General features: G+C 35.5%; 1 pseudogene; it reads left to right on the top strand.

Annotated features, from left to right (window-relative positions):
- Nucleotides 1-13,116: 13,116 nt before the first annotated feature.
- Nucleotides 13,117-14,204, top strand: LOC112649228 (glyceraldehyde-3-phosphate dehydrogenase-like; annotated as a pseudogene).
- The last annotated feature ends 546 nt before the right edge of the window (nt 14,205-14,750 follow it).

The raw sequence follows: 14,750 nt of genomic DNA on the forward strand, positions 1-14,750 counted from the left end.
TATTATCCAGGTCATTACAAACTGAAATGCAAGGCTCTCTTATAAGTCTAAATTAGAACATGTAACTTAGAAATGTAGAAAAGACCATACATTTGCCTCATTTCAAATCCATAGTTTACAACCATCCTTTCACTAAACTCAAAGTAACAAGAAATCCTAAATTCCAGAAAGCGCATGAGCAACCTAATCAGTTTCCTTAGTATCTCACAGGTCAGATTACTATTTCGCCTCTTTTGGTTTGGGGAGTTGGATGGGAAGGAAGTACATATAAAAGTGCACAGGGAAGCAGCCAAAAGGGTAAGAGGCTTCTCCCTGATTTTCCCAGTTTCCTTTCTTGTTTAAGCCATTAAGCTTAAAGGGCAAGACTATGATGTAGTTGTTTCCCTCTGGAAAATATAGATAAAATACAGAAATCCTATTTTTGGTAGACCGTTTGTTTGTAATTTACCAGAGCCTCTATTGATTCTTCTTGTGCCAGTGCAATAGACATTCTATTTGGTTGTCCTCAGAAGTTTCAGAGATTGGTCAGTACTGTAACTTAAATACCTCTAAGGGCCTCCATGTTCCTGAAGCTGAATGTTTGACTCTTATTCTTTAGTCCAATAAATAAGAGGCAAAGTCATACTGTCTTACTTAATTCTTCATAAAGGGTTATGCAAATAGAAGAGGGCTGAATTTTAAATATAATCAACCTCTATCATATTATTATAATTTCTCAAGGAGACTTTAAAAACCCAAAAATGAAATCTGGGAGATATCTTGTACGTAAATTAAACTTCCACAGAAGTCAAAACCCAATAATCTCTTCTTTTATAATTTTTATTCTATGACTCTCAGCCAGGTTTTAGGGATCTCACTGGCCAAAATGGAAGTGGTCTAAAACTTGGGTTATCTTCTAATAAAACTACTGTCATGTCCCCTTAGAAATTTGAAATTTGGATTAGCCAACCCCTTATTACTGAACATTTGCATTTTAAGTATTTTTGTTCCATAACATATTACACCTGATATGTCAGAAGGAAATTTTTTCTTGTGACTAATTATTTCCTCAGAATAAATTTCTCGAAAATAAATTTCTCTGTATAAAGTTATTCATATTGTCTTAGCTGAGTTTCTTCCAAATAAAACCTGGAACAGGGGCTTACATGAGGGTGTTATTATGGAAAGTTATGTGAGGTTGCAGGATTGAGGGCCCATAGAGAGTGAAATTTAGGACAAAAGAAAAATAACACCTGATTGCCTAGTGCTTTGTTCCAAAGGAAAGTCTGAGAAGTCTGTATTGGATGCATTTGTAAAGTTCCTGCTGGAGGATAAGGGGCAACAGCACTTTACCTTTGACTCTAATCTTCTTTTGGTTAAGGGCTGTCCCATGGGATGTTAACTCTCCCACACTTATTGGTAGCTCATATACAAGGGCTAAGGGTTCTTCCATAGATGACCCATGCTGCAGCATCAGAGAAATCTTAGGGCCATAAATGATTGTGATTAGTCACGATCTCTAAAAAGATTTTAATACAGGAAAAATAGTAGAAGAAGCTACAAGTCTTACTTGTTGTCACTGGTTCTGAGCATGTAATTAGCATCCACTCTCATCCTTCACCACACATACTAAATTTCCCTCACTCATGACCAACCCTTCAGCAAGTCTAATTTTCTTGTCTGGGGATGGTGGTGATGAAGACATTCATCCCTGAGGCACCTGAGACATTAGTTTCTTCATACCTGTTGGGTCATGTTTGCTATAACCACATATTACAAAGTGTTTTCCTTTTCATTAATCACTAGATAGATAGATAGATGATAGATAAGATAGATAAAACTATGCCACTTTACATTTCTATCAAACAGGATGAGGGTGCATTTCCCAAACTCTTATCAATAATAGCTATTGTTAGTGAAAACAAAATTGCCAATATTATATAGATAAAAATGGGATCTTGTTACTTTAATTTTGCAATCTGATTTCTAAGGAAGTAAAGCACGTTTATACACAAATCTTCCATTTGCATTTCTTCATTTTTGAAGACCCTATTTTTCTCCCTCTCTTATTATTCTGTTGTGCATTTATATAAATTATATTACTTTTAAGAGCTCAAAAGTATTTAATAAGTAATATGATAAATCCCAAATGTGAATGACCCTTGGTAAAGATATTTGGGGCAATAGCAATTTTCTAGAGCCTTATAAATTGTACTGAGTAGATTGTTACTCATTCCTTTGCACCAGTTGTAAAATAGACTGTTATAATGAAGAACTCTTGACCATCAAATCTTGGTTTTAAACCTAGGATTTATGGTGAGTAGAGCATTCTTCCTATAAAAGCTAACAGGAGTTAATTTTTTGAAGTTTTTGTTTAAACTCTGGTTAGTTAAAAAAGTGTTATATTAGTTTTAGGTGTACAATATAGTGTTTCAGTATTTCCATATAACACTTGGTGCTCATCACAACAAGGAGAGTGCTTTGAAAGCATATTATACTAATATTTCTGGACTAAAGTGTTATTAATTACTTGAAAATATTTCTGGTTCTGCTTAGACAATAGAATCAAAGTATTTGAAAGAGATATGCTCATGCATATTACTCTAATTTTTCCAACTGGTTATCACCAAGGTAGGGTATCAATTGAGTTTACAGATTTATCAGTCACTTCCAGCACTGTTTATATTATGTGGGCTGCCTTAAAACCCATGTCATAGAACAAATTTAATTTTCTGCTCAAGAGCACTGTTTAATTTACATTCAATGTGTTCTGTTGTTTAGGATTTAGGCTTTTTCACAAAATAATTTCAACTGAACACTTCCTGAGGGAAGTTATAAATTTTAAGATACAGAATATCACTGAAGAAATTTAGACAAGTTCCTCTTCATTAATTAAGTCCAATATGTAAATGAGTTTTGAGTAGAAATGATAAGAGGCTAATTTTGGTTCAAATTAAAAAGAATAGTTTAATAATTATAACTACTTAAAAATGGAGAACACTACCTCAAAAGATAGTGAGTTCTCAATTATTATCAGTGTTAGATGTCCAGAAACTCCATTGTTTTAGAGGGAGATTATACTGGAAGTGAGAGCTTGACCTAACCCAGTGTCTGTATAAGGATAGACTAGGTTCTGCCACATGAACTGCTCTAAAAGTAGGCTTAGGCTTGGGACAAAAAAGTTTCTCACGGAGTGTCAGTGGCTCAGTGGGTTAAGTGTCTGCCTTAGGCTCAGGTCATGATCTCAGGGTCCTGGGATCAAGCGCCATGTCAGGAGCTCTGCTCAGCAGGGAGTCTGCTTCTCCCTCCCCCTCTGTATGCACACAAACTCTCTCTCTCAAATAAATACACAAAATATTTTTTTAAAGTTCCTCAAAAAAAAAAAAAGTCACTCCCAATAAACCTTCCTCTCTTGGAAAAAAAAAAAAAAAGTCACTCCCAATAAACCTTCCTCTCTTGGAAAAAAAATAAAGTTTCTCACATGCTAACAATACAAGGGAAGTTGGGAGGTAGCATACAATTGGTTCTGCTCATTTTCATTATATTGGGACTCAGGTTGATGGAGACTTCATCTTGGCATGAGCTTCCCTTATCACTAGAGCACTGGAAAGGGAAGATGGTGAATCGCACAGTATCTCAAAGCTTTACCTGTAAATAATACTCCATTTTATTGGCCAAATGAAGACATATTACCTAACTTCAACAGAGGCTGGGAGTGCCATCTTGCCATATCACTGTAGAGAAAACTACATTTGTGAACAACCCTAGAAGCAACCACAGTACCCAACTATTTTTCATTTCTAGACCTATTTTGCTTCCAAATATCAGAAAGTTAATAGGTGGATATAGAAATAGAACCAACTTTAGTATAGCAGAGACTCAACTTGTCTACTTCTGTGTCACTATGAAAGAATTTCATGTAAGCAAAGGAGTGAAAACAACCAAAAAATTAATAGATGTCTATTGCTATACACCATATCTGGATAAATATTGCATCTTTCAAGAATGGACAGATAGAAAAGAGCCATATATGGAAACTTTGAAAAATAAATACTGTAAAACAAGTTAAAGAGAAGATTCAGATGTAAACTACTACCAAATCTAATTATGATATTTCAAAAAATACCTTATCTTTCCTTATATAGTATAAGAAATCAGGCATTCTGTGTAATAGGAGCAGAAATATAAGAAGCTAGTTAGTATATACTGACATGAAAAACAACAGGTAGGTCAAAGCAGACAGGAATAGAACCCTGGTTACCTCAAAGAGAATCATTCAAAATATTTCTGTAATCTGTATACTTATTTTTATATTTGTTATCACCACCAAGTTTGAGGCACCATAATCTCCAGTTTGGACTATTTCAGTGGTCTCCTAGTTAGTTTCCCTGCTTTATCTTCTATTGCCCCAAATAATCCTATTTCTAAACTGCAAATATACTAATTTTTAAAAATGCAAATATTATTTTGTTACTCCTTTCTTTTTTCTTCTTTTTCTCTCTTTTTAATTGAGGTATAATTGACATATAACATTATATTAGTCTCAGGTGTGCAATACAGTGATTCAGCACTTCCATAATAGCACTCAGTGTTTATCACAACAAGGAGGACATTGTACAACATGATTTGATATCTGTATACATTGTGAAATGATTATCATGTAAGTCTAGTTAACATCCTTTACCATATACATCATTTCAAAAAGATGAGAACTTTTTAAAGACCTTCTTTCTTAGGGACTTGCAAATATTCAATACAGTGTTATTAACTATAGTTACCATGCTGTAAATTGCATCCCCATGACTTATTTATTTTATAACTGGGCATTTATACCTTTAACCTCTTTTCTTAACACACCTTAGAGCTTCCACTTGCACTAGAAAACTAAATCTCCCTCTTTACCATGACCTACAAGAGACTAAATCATTTTGTCTTTTTCTACCTCTCCAACCCCATCCTATGCCAATGGGAGGTATATTCACTCCATCAAGCCAAATGAGGGGTTTCAGAGGAGATCTATGTGTATTTCAGAGGGGACATCTTGAAGATAAAGTTGCTCATACCTGATTCATGTCTGAAGAAATGAAAATGAATTATTGGTACATATAAGGGAACAGGAAGACTCATGTGTTTGGAAATAGCTTGCACCTTCAGAGATTGACTGTATATAGAAAGATGTGTAACTTAACTCCTGTAGGCTATATGTGGATCCCACAGAAGGAACTCCACTTAGGTCATCCCAAGGGAAACACCGTTATGGCAGTGACTCAAAATATGAAGTCTATTCTATGGATGTTTTTACAATTAAAAATTTTTGTGGGGTTTCAGTGACTTTTCTATGATAAGCATATACATAGTTTGCTTTTTTCCATATTTTCTTATATACTAAGTGAAATATAGTAGACACATAATCTTACATAGTTTAAATGTAAAGGTGTATAACATAGTGATTCTACAATTCTAATGTTATGCTATGCTCACCACAAGTGTCGCTACCATCTGTCACCATACACTATTATACCATTGACTCTATTCCCTATGCTGTACCTTTTATTCCCCTTATTCATTCCATAATTGGAAGTCTGTATCACCCACTCCCCTTCACTCATTTTGCCCATCTCCCCATTCCTTTTCCCTCTGGCAAACATTGGTTTATTCTTTGTATTTACAGGTCTGTTTCTGCTTTTTGTTTGTTCATTTATTTCTTAGATTCCACATATAAGTAACATCACATGGTATTTGTCTTTCTCTGTTTGACTTATTTCACTTAGAATAATACTCTCTAGGTCCATCCATATTGTCTGATAGCAAGATCTCATTTGTTTTCATGATTGAGTAATATTTCACTTTGTGTCTGTGTGTGTATGTTTGTGTGCACGTGCTCATGTGTGAGAGAGAGAGGGAGATAAAAGGGTGTGTGTGTGTATGACCTCTTCATTCATCTATTGGTGGACACTTAGGTGACATCCATTATTTTGGTTATTATACATAATGCTGCAATAGCATAAGGGTGAATATATTTCTTGAAATTAATATTTTTGTTTTCTTTGGATAAGTACCCAGTAGTGGAATTATTGGATCATATAATGTTTATATTTTTAATTTTTTTGAGGAACCATTATATTGTTTTCCATAGTGGCTGCACCAATTTACATTTCCACTAATAGTACATGAATGATCCCTTTCCTCTACATAGTTGCTAACACTTGTTATTGTCTTTTCCTTACTAGCCATTTGGAATGATGTGAGGTGATAACTCATTGTGATTTTGATTTATATTTTTTCTGATGATTAATGATATTGAGCACCTTTTCATGCGTCTGTTGGCCGTATGTGTTTTCTTTGGAAAAATTTCCATTCAGATTCTCTGCCAGTTTTTTAACTGGATTATCTATGTTTTTTGTTTTTTGGTTTTTTTTTTGATGTTGAGTTGTATAAGTTCTTTTTTGTATTTTGGATATAAACTGCTTATCATATATATAATTTACAAATATTTTCTCCCATTTAGTAGGTTATCTTTTCATTTGGTTGATGATTTCTTTTGTTCTGTGAAAGCTTTTTACTTAAATGTAGTCACAATGTGTATTTTAGCTTTTGTTTTCCATGCCTGAGAAGACATATCTAGAAAAAGGTTTCTAAGGCCAATGCCAAACAGATTACTGCCTATATTTTCTTTTAGGAATTTTATGGTTTCAGGTCTCATATTTAATTATTTAATCCATTTTGAGTTTATTTTCCTGTATTATTTAAGAAAGTGGTCCAGTTCCTTTCTTTTGCATGTAGCTGTTCAGTTTTCCCAACACCATTTGTTGAAGAGACTCTTTACTCCATTGTATATTTCTCTTCATTGTTTTAGATTGATCATATAAGCATGGGTTTATTTCTGGGCTTTCTTTTCTGTTCCACTGATCTACGTATCTATTTTTGTGCTGATACCATACTGTTTTGATTACTACATATTTGTAGTATATCTTGAAATCTGGGATTGCAATGCTTCCAAATTTGTTCTTCTTTATCAAGACTTCTTTGGCTATTCGGATTCTTTTGTGGTTTCATACAAATTTGGGATTATTTGTTTGAGTTCTTTGAAAAGTTCTGTAGATATTTTCATAGATAGGGCATTGAATCTTTAGGTTTCTTTTGGTAGTATGAACATTTTAAGAATATTAATTCTTCCAATAAATGAACTTGGAATATCTTTTCATTTGTGTTGTGATTAATATATTTCACTAATTTTTATACTATAAGTAGTTTTCTTTGCATTTATCCTTCTTGAGGTAGAACATTCTGAATCTGTAGCTTGATATTTTCTCTCAATTTTTGAAATTTGTAGGTATTCTGAAAGGATTGTTTCTGCTCAAATTTCTATTGTTCTCCTTTTGTGATGCCAATAACATGTATGTCAAAATTCTTCTCCATGTCCTATATGTTTCTTGTATTTTTTTCTGTGATTTTGTTTCATAATATAGTTTTTCTTTAATCCTCATACATGTTTCAGTGTTTCTTCTCCCTTCATCTCTAATATGCTATTAAACCCATCCCTTAAGTCTAGTTTTATTTTTTTTAAGATTTCTCTTATTTATTCATGAAAGACACAGGGAGAGAGGCAGAGACATAGCCAGAGGGAGAAACAGGATCCCTGTAGGAAGCCTGATGCAGGACTTGATCCTGGGACTCTGGGATCATGCTCTGAGCCAAAGGCAGATGCTCAACCACTGAGCCACCCAGGCATCACAGTCTAGTTTTATTTTTAATTTTTAAAAAGATTTTATTTATTCATCAAAGACTTAGAGAGAGGCAGAGACATAGGCAGAGGGAGAAGCAGGCTCCTTGTGAGGAACCCAATGTGGGACTCAATCCCAGGACCGTGGGATCATGCCCTGAGCTGAAGACAGTCGCTCAACCATTGAGATACCCAGGCATCCCTAAGACTAGTTTTAATTATTATAGTTTTTTATTCTAGAATTCCTATTTGATTTTTTTTGTTTCAAATTCTTAGTTCTCTGCTAAATTCTTTACCTTGTCACTGATTAAATTGTTGATCATTGTTTTCTTTTAAGTTTCATATGTAAAAACTACAATTTACAGACTTTACATGAGTTTGATTATATAGTCTATTTTTCTTCTTTTTAGTAAAAAAAAAATTTATATGTTTTAGATTTAGTTGAGTGCTGACTATTGTCATGAAAAGGAATTGAGAGGGGTCCCTGGGTGGCTCAGTGGTTTAGTGCCTGCCTTCAGCCCAGGGAATAATCCTGGAGTCCTGGGATCGAGTCCCATGTTGGGCTCCTTGCATGGAGCCTGCTTCTCTCTCTGCCTCTCTCTCTCTCTCTCTCTCTCTCTCTCTCTGTGTGTGTGTCTCTCATGAATAAATAAATAAAATCTTTAAAAAAGAAAAAAAAAGAAAAGTAATTGAGATTATTTGAGGCTCCATCTATGGTATTCTGTAAGGGCAGCCTGAATAGACTGAGACAATCTTGATACTAATTATAAATATTTCATAACACATTTAAGAAAAAAAATATTTTAACATTTATATGTATGCCATCACTTTGGTATATGAATTTCCACTCAAAATTAATTGCCATAATTATATATTATAGATTAATTCAACTGCAGATATCCCCAGAAATCTTTGCTGTAGACAGAAACATTAATTTGCTTTTAGCTACCATACTATGAAATAATAGATAATAATTTTTCATAAACTATGGCCACTAAGAATAATACTTTTTTTTCTTGTTTTCTTTTGCTATTCTGAGAACCAATTGGAATTGTTTTCAATGTTCGTGCTTTCCTAAATTAAGATACTTGCTGGACTATCACAATTTAAATACTAGGGGGTTATTCATTTATGGGTTGACTTATTGATATATTTACTCATTCAACATTTACTGAGCATCAATTTTGTGTTAGGCACATTGCTAGGGTGCTGTATATATAGAAGAGAGTGAAGAACTAAAGTGCAACAGTTAATACCACAATTGAGAAATGTGCATAGTACAAAGGAGCAATGGAAAAGAAACTAACTCTGCCTAGGAAAGTCAAGGAAGGATTCACAGAGAATAGTTAGCCTTTTAACTAAACTTTTAAAAATCCTTTGGAATTTTCAAGTCTGATGCACCCTATAACTCATACAAAATGGTTGCCAAATTATGCCTTGAGAGAGAGATTGAAGAGATTATTAGGTGCTTAGGATATGAAAAGTGTCCAGAGCTGAAGAGAGAATAATAACACTGAAGGATTCTGATCAACTCAGCATGATCGGAACTTGGGAGTGGGATAATGATGATGGTCGTAAGCAGAAAGATGGTGAAATGTAAGCTTGGAGAGAAAAGCATGAATATGGTGGCTTTTAAAGGCCATGGTCATAAATTTAGTCTTCATTTTTTAGGAAATGGATACTCAAAACATTTTAAGCAGAGGATAGGACATGATCATATTTACATTACAGAAAGATAATTCTTGTTGCATCATAGAAAATGGTTTGGAGAGGGGCAAGACTTAGAGGCATGGAACCAGTGAGGAGACTGTTGCAGCAATTTAAGTGAGAGCAAGTTTTGAGAAAGGTAGGACGAGTGGCAAAAGGGAGATGATCAACTAACTTCTATCTTTATTTCAATATTACCTCTGCTTCTTTCCAAGCATCTTTTTCTTTTCCCATTCATAACCAGAATCCTTGAGGCTACTTCCTCTCTAGTTTTTGAAAAGAGTGTTTAACTGGCAACTATGTTTCTTTTTACTCTCTCAAAATAATTCCTATCATGACACTTTTCAAATACTTAATTTCACTGAAGAAAAGATTCTTGTTTAAATTTTGGTAAATTTTAAATATTTAAATGTTAACTCACATTTGAACAGCACAGATTTTACAAAGAGTTTTACAAAGTGGATGCCTCATAAATATATTCAGACCATGATGAGCCTTAATTTTGTTAATATATTTTTATTTTTTAAAAAGAGTTTATTTATTTGAGAGAGAAAGAAAGTGTGAGCATGAACAGGGGGAGGGACAGAGGAAGAGGGAGAAGCAGACTCCCTGCTGAGTACAGAGCCTGATACAAAGCCTATGTGGAGGCAAGATGGAGATGAGTGCAGAGCTTGACTCCAGAACCCTGGGATCCTGACCTAAGCCAAAGTCAGACATTTAACTGACTGAACCATCCAGGCACCATCCAGGCCAAAATATATTAATATATTTTAAATCCTGCAATATGAACAGTTTTTCTCTCGTATCTATGCATATATTTCACATGAAAGACATTCCAAATTCATCTTAAAATATGAACCACAGAAATAATTTAGTGAAAAAAAATCAAATTATATTCAGAAGGGAAATATTAAATGACCCAAAGACAAAGAAGGCCTTCATATTGGGCAGCCCGGGTGGTTCAGCAGTTTAGCGCTGCCTTCGGCCCAGGGCGTGATCCTGGAGACTCGGAATCGAGTCCCATGTCTGGCTCACTGCATGGAGCCTGCTTCTCCCTCTGCTTGTGTCTTTGCCTCTCTCTCTCTCTCTCTCTCTCTCTCATGAATAAATAAATAAATAAATAATCTTTTTAAAAAAGCCTTCATATTTAAAAATGTCATTTATCAACTCATTAATTACAATAATAACATACTTGTAAAGGACTTTTAATTTAAAACGGTTTCACATTAATTTTGTAATTTTAATTAAAAGAAAAACACTTGTAAAAATTTAGTCAGTAATAGGACTACAAATCTTAATATGGAGTTAATACCCATTATTTCTAGGATTGTTTAATTATAAGGGAGTTACTTGCTGAGCACCTATATGTATTCGTGATTATTCTAAATGCACTGGCAAATAGTAATGGGTTTGTATAAAGTCTCCCCCTTGATTATGTTATAGTTCTCTCTATTTTCCAACTGGGGAAAGACAAATGGTTGAATAAAAATATAACCTTGTGTTAGCAAGAACAATAGTCTAAATATCTAGAGACACAGTTTTTATTAAGTTTGGGATTTTGAGTTTAGAAAAAGTCTGGATTTATATTACAGATTTTCATTTCTAAGCAATGCCTAGGGAAAAAAATCCCTCCCTAATTTTAAGAGAACTGCTTTAATTCTCATATATTAATTCTCATATATAATATTGCCAAGAGAGAATTTTAATACATTATGTTATATGTGACAATGCATTTTATTTCTAAAGCGATAGCATATTGTTATGCTTAGTGGAAATAACTTTAATATTTAAAACATCTTGTTTTGTTCAGTAACTGATTAATCAGGTATAATTTTCTTATGGCCTTTTATTGCATTAATTCTGGCCATACTTTTGTTTCTTATTACATATTTCTACTGCCAAATGATTACAAAAATGCAAAAAGTTTTAAAAAGTCAGTTGTATTCAATGCCTTCCAATTTTCTATTCTTATATTTTTACTTTAAACAATACATATTCCACTGAGGAGTGAAAGGATTTGTGAGCATCTGGGTCCTTGTCTGCTGCCACCTGTGACAACCTGCATTAATCTTTAAATCCTTTCCCTCTTTCCTGAAAAACACTGACAAAGTTAATCAATTACAAAGTCAATTAGAGTTTATTTTCCCTAAAGTGGCTCATCATCTTCAGCAATTCTCTGTACCATTGGAAGATACAGTTTAGAAAGGATGATTGCAGTGATGCTTATCAAAGTAATTGAAAAATGAGGGAGTATTTTAGATTTAATCATTTTTTGAGTTCCAACTCTGGAGTATGTTATGAATTAAACTCTGTAATACAAAAGATATGCTGAAGTCTTAACCTCCAGTACTCTAAAGGTGATCTTACTTGGAAATAGGGCCTTTACTGATATAATCAATTAAAGATTAGGTCATTAGGATGGGCCCTAATTCAAAATGATTGATGTTCTTATAAGAAAAAAAAGACATGGAGACTATACAGAGAGAATTCCATATGAAAAACAGAAGCATAAATGAGAATAATACAGCTGAAAGAGGGACGCCTGGGTGGCTCAGCGGTTGAGCGCCTGCCTTGGGCCCAGGCCGTGATCCTGGAGTCCCTGGATCGAGTCCCATGTCGGGTTCCCTGCATGGAGCCTGCTTCCCCTCTGCCTGTGTCTCTGCCTCTCTTTCTCTGTCTCTCTCTGTCTCTCATGAATAAATAAATAAAATTTAAAAAAAATACAGCTGAAAGATAAAGAATGCTAAGGGTTTCTGGTCACTGGCAGAAGACAAGAATTCTACCCAGAGTCACACAGGGAAAATGGTCCTGTTGACTCCTTTGTTTCAGATTTACAAGCCTCTACAACACTAAGAGGATGAAGTTCTGCTGTTTTAGGCCAACTAGTTTGTGTACTTTATTATAGTCATCATAGGAACTAATATAGAATGTAAACATTTTTTTTTTCATGAGAATAAAGAACATGTAGGCATGTGACTACAAGGTACAGTATTGAATGAAGCTAAGAGGCCAAATGTCAGTAACCCTGTGCTTCTATAAAATGATCTGATTCAAGTAAAGGAGTGATTTCTGTTTTCTAATTAGCTGCAAGGAGGTGGATAATCCTTGTTTTTTTCTAACTCATTTTTCTTAAACTTTTAAGTTTAAGGACTAAATGATGTGTCTAAGTAGATTTATGTGCAGTTGAAATATTTGGATACTAATGTATTTCTTTGGATTTCAGAAAGAAAGAGACTAACGAGTTTAGCAAAAAGGTACATCTGATCCCACTCTGAAATGTAAGATAATGATTAAAGAAGGATAAATGTTCTCAAAAATGGAGTTATGACTATGATTATGAATAATAATATGAAGGAAGAAAAGATTAAAGCACCCAAAGCAATCAGTGAAAACTACAAATGAAGCTTTTTGTGAACCTAGATTTGTAAAGATTTCTGATTGTATCAAAAGAGGCTATGAGAAGAGGTTTTATGCAGGTAATGGCCAAAATGAACTGAGGTTTGAGGTTGATGGTAATATTGATGAGTGACAACAAAGAACAAAAAAATAATATTGTTAAAAGCTTTGTACTTCTCTTTCAGAATTTGTGATCATTACAGAACATTTTTAAATGTCATTAAAAGAATTCTAAAGAGGCTCTCTGCTCCTCCCCATTCGACAGACAGCCGCATCTTCTGGTGCAGTGCCAGCCGCATCCCTGAGACACGATGGTGAAGGTCGTCGGAGTGAATGGATTTGGCCATATTGGGCGCCTGGTCACCAGGGCTGCTTTTGACTCTGGCAAAGTGGATATTGTCGCCATCAATGACCTCTTCATTGACCTCAACTACATGGTGTACATGTTCCAGTATGGTTCTACCCACGGCAAATTCCATGGCACAGTCAAGGCTGAGAATGGGAAACTTTTCATCAGTGGGAAGTCCATCTCTATCCTCCAGGAGGGAGATCCCGCCAACATCAAATGGGGTGATGCTGGTGCTGAGTATGTTGTGGAGTCCACTGGGGTCTTCACCACCATGGAGAAAGCTGGGGCTCACTTGAAGGGCGGGGCCAAGATGGTCATCATCTCTGCTCCTTCTGCTGATGCCCCCATGTTTGTAATGGGCATGAACCACAAGAAGTATGACAACTCCCTCAAGATTGTCAGCAATGCCTCCTGCACCACCAAATGCTTGACTCCTCTGGCCAAAGTCATCCATGACCACTTCGCCATCGTGGAGGGCCTCATGACCACCGTCCATGCCATCACTGCCACCCAGAGGACTGTGGACGGCCCCTCTGGGAAGCTGTGGCATGACTACTGAGGGGCTGCCCAGAACATCATCCCTGCTTCCACTGGTGCCACCAAGGCTGTGGCAAGGTCATCCCTGAGCTGAACGGGAAGCTCACTGGCATGGCCTTCCATGTCCCCACCCCCAACGTGTCAGTTGTGGATCTGAACTGTTGCCTGGAGAAAGCTGCCAAATATGATGACATCAAGAAGGTGGTGAAGCAGGCATTGGAGGGCCCCTTCAAGGGCATCCTGGACTACACTGAGGACCAGGTTGTCTCCTGTGACTTCAACAGTGACACCCACTCTTCCACCTTAAACACTGGGGCTGGCATTGCCCTCAATGACCACTTCATCAAACTCATTTCCTGGTATGACAATGAATTTGGCTACAGCAACCGGGTGGTGGACCTCATGGTACACGTGGCCTCCAAGGAATAAGAGCCTCCTGGACCACCAGCCCCAGCAAGAATAAGAGGAAGAGAGAGGCCCTCAGCTGCTGGGGAGTCCCTGCCTCAACTTGATCCCCCAAAACACTTGGAATCTCCTGACCTCCAATTTACATCCCAGACTCTGAGGAAGGGGAGGTGCTTGGGGAGCCCTACCTTGTTATGTACCATCAATAAAATATACTGTACCCAGCTAAAAAAAAAAAAATCGAAAGAAACATGAATGTATTAAGGTGAGAAAGAAGTTCTACCTGCCCTGAACAAATTTATCAGTGGAATTTCAAACTTCAATGTTTGTATATCAGGGATCATGGGGAAATATATAGATGTTGCCGAGTGTTATAGTTGATGAAAGCAGTTAGCCTAGAAAACAGAACGGAGGCATAATAGCTTTTTAAAACCTTAGAATTTGGAGATTTAGAAAGATGGTAGAGTAGAAAAGCTCCAGAAATGTATTTTCCTATAGAAATGAAATTTAAAAAAAAAAAACCCCAAATACTGGCTAAAATAACTTTATGGGAGCTCTGACAAACAAAGGATTATCAGATACATATGATTTTATATGATATCAGATAAATGATTTGCAAATATTTTTTTCCTATTCTATAAGTTGTTTAACTTT

Source organism: Canis lupus, chromosome X, assembly GCF_003254725.2.
Source record: "Canis lupus dingo isolate Sandy chromosome X, ASM325472v2, whole genome shotgun sequence".
NCBI lineage: Eukaryota > Metazoa > Chordata > Mammalia > Carnivora > Canidae > Canis > Canis lupus.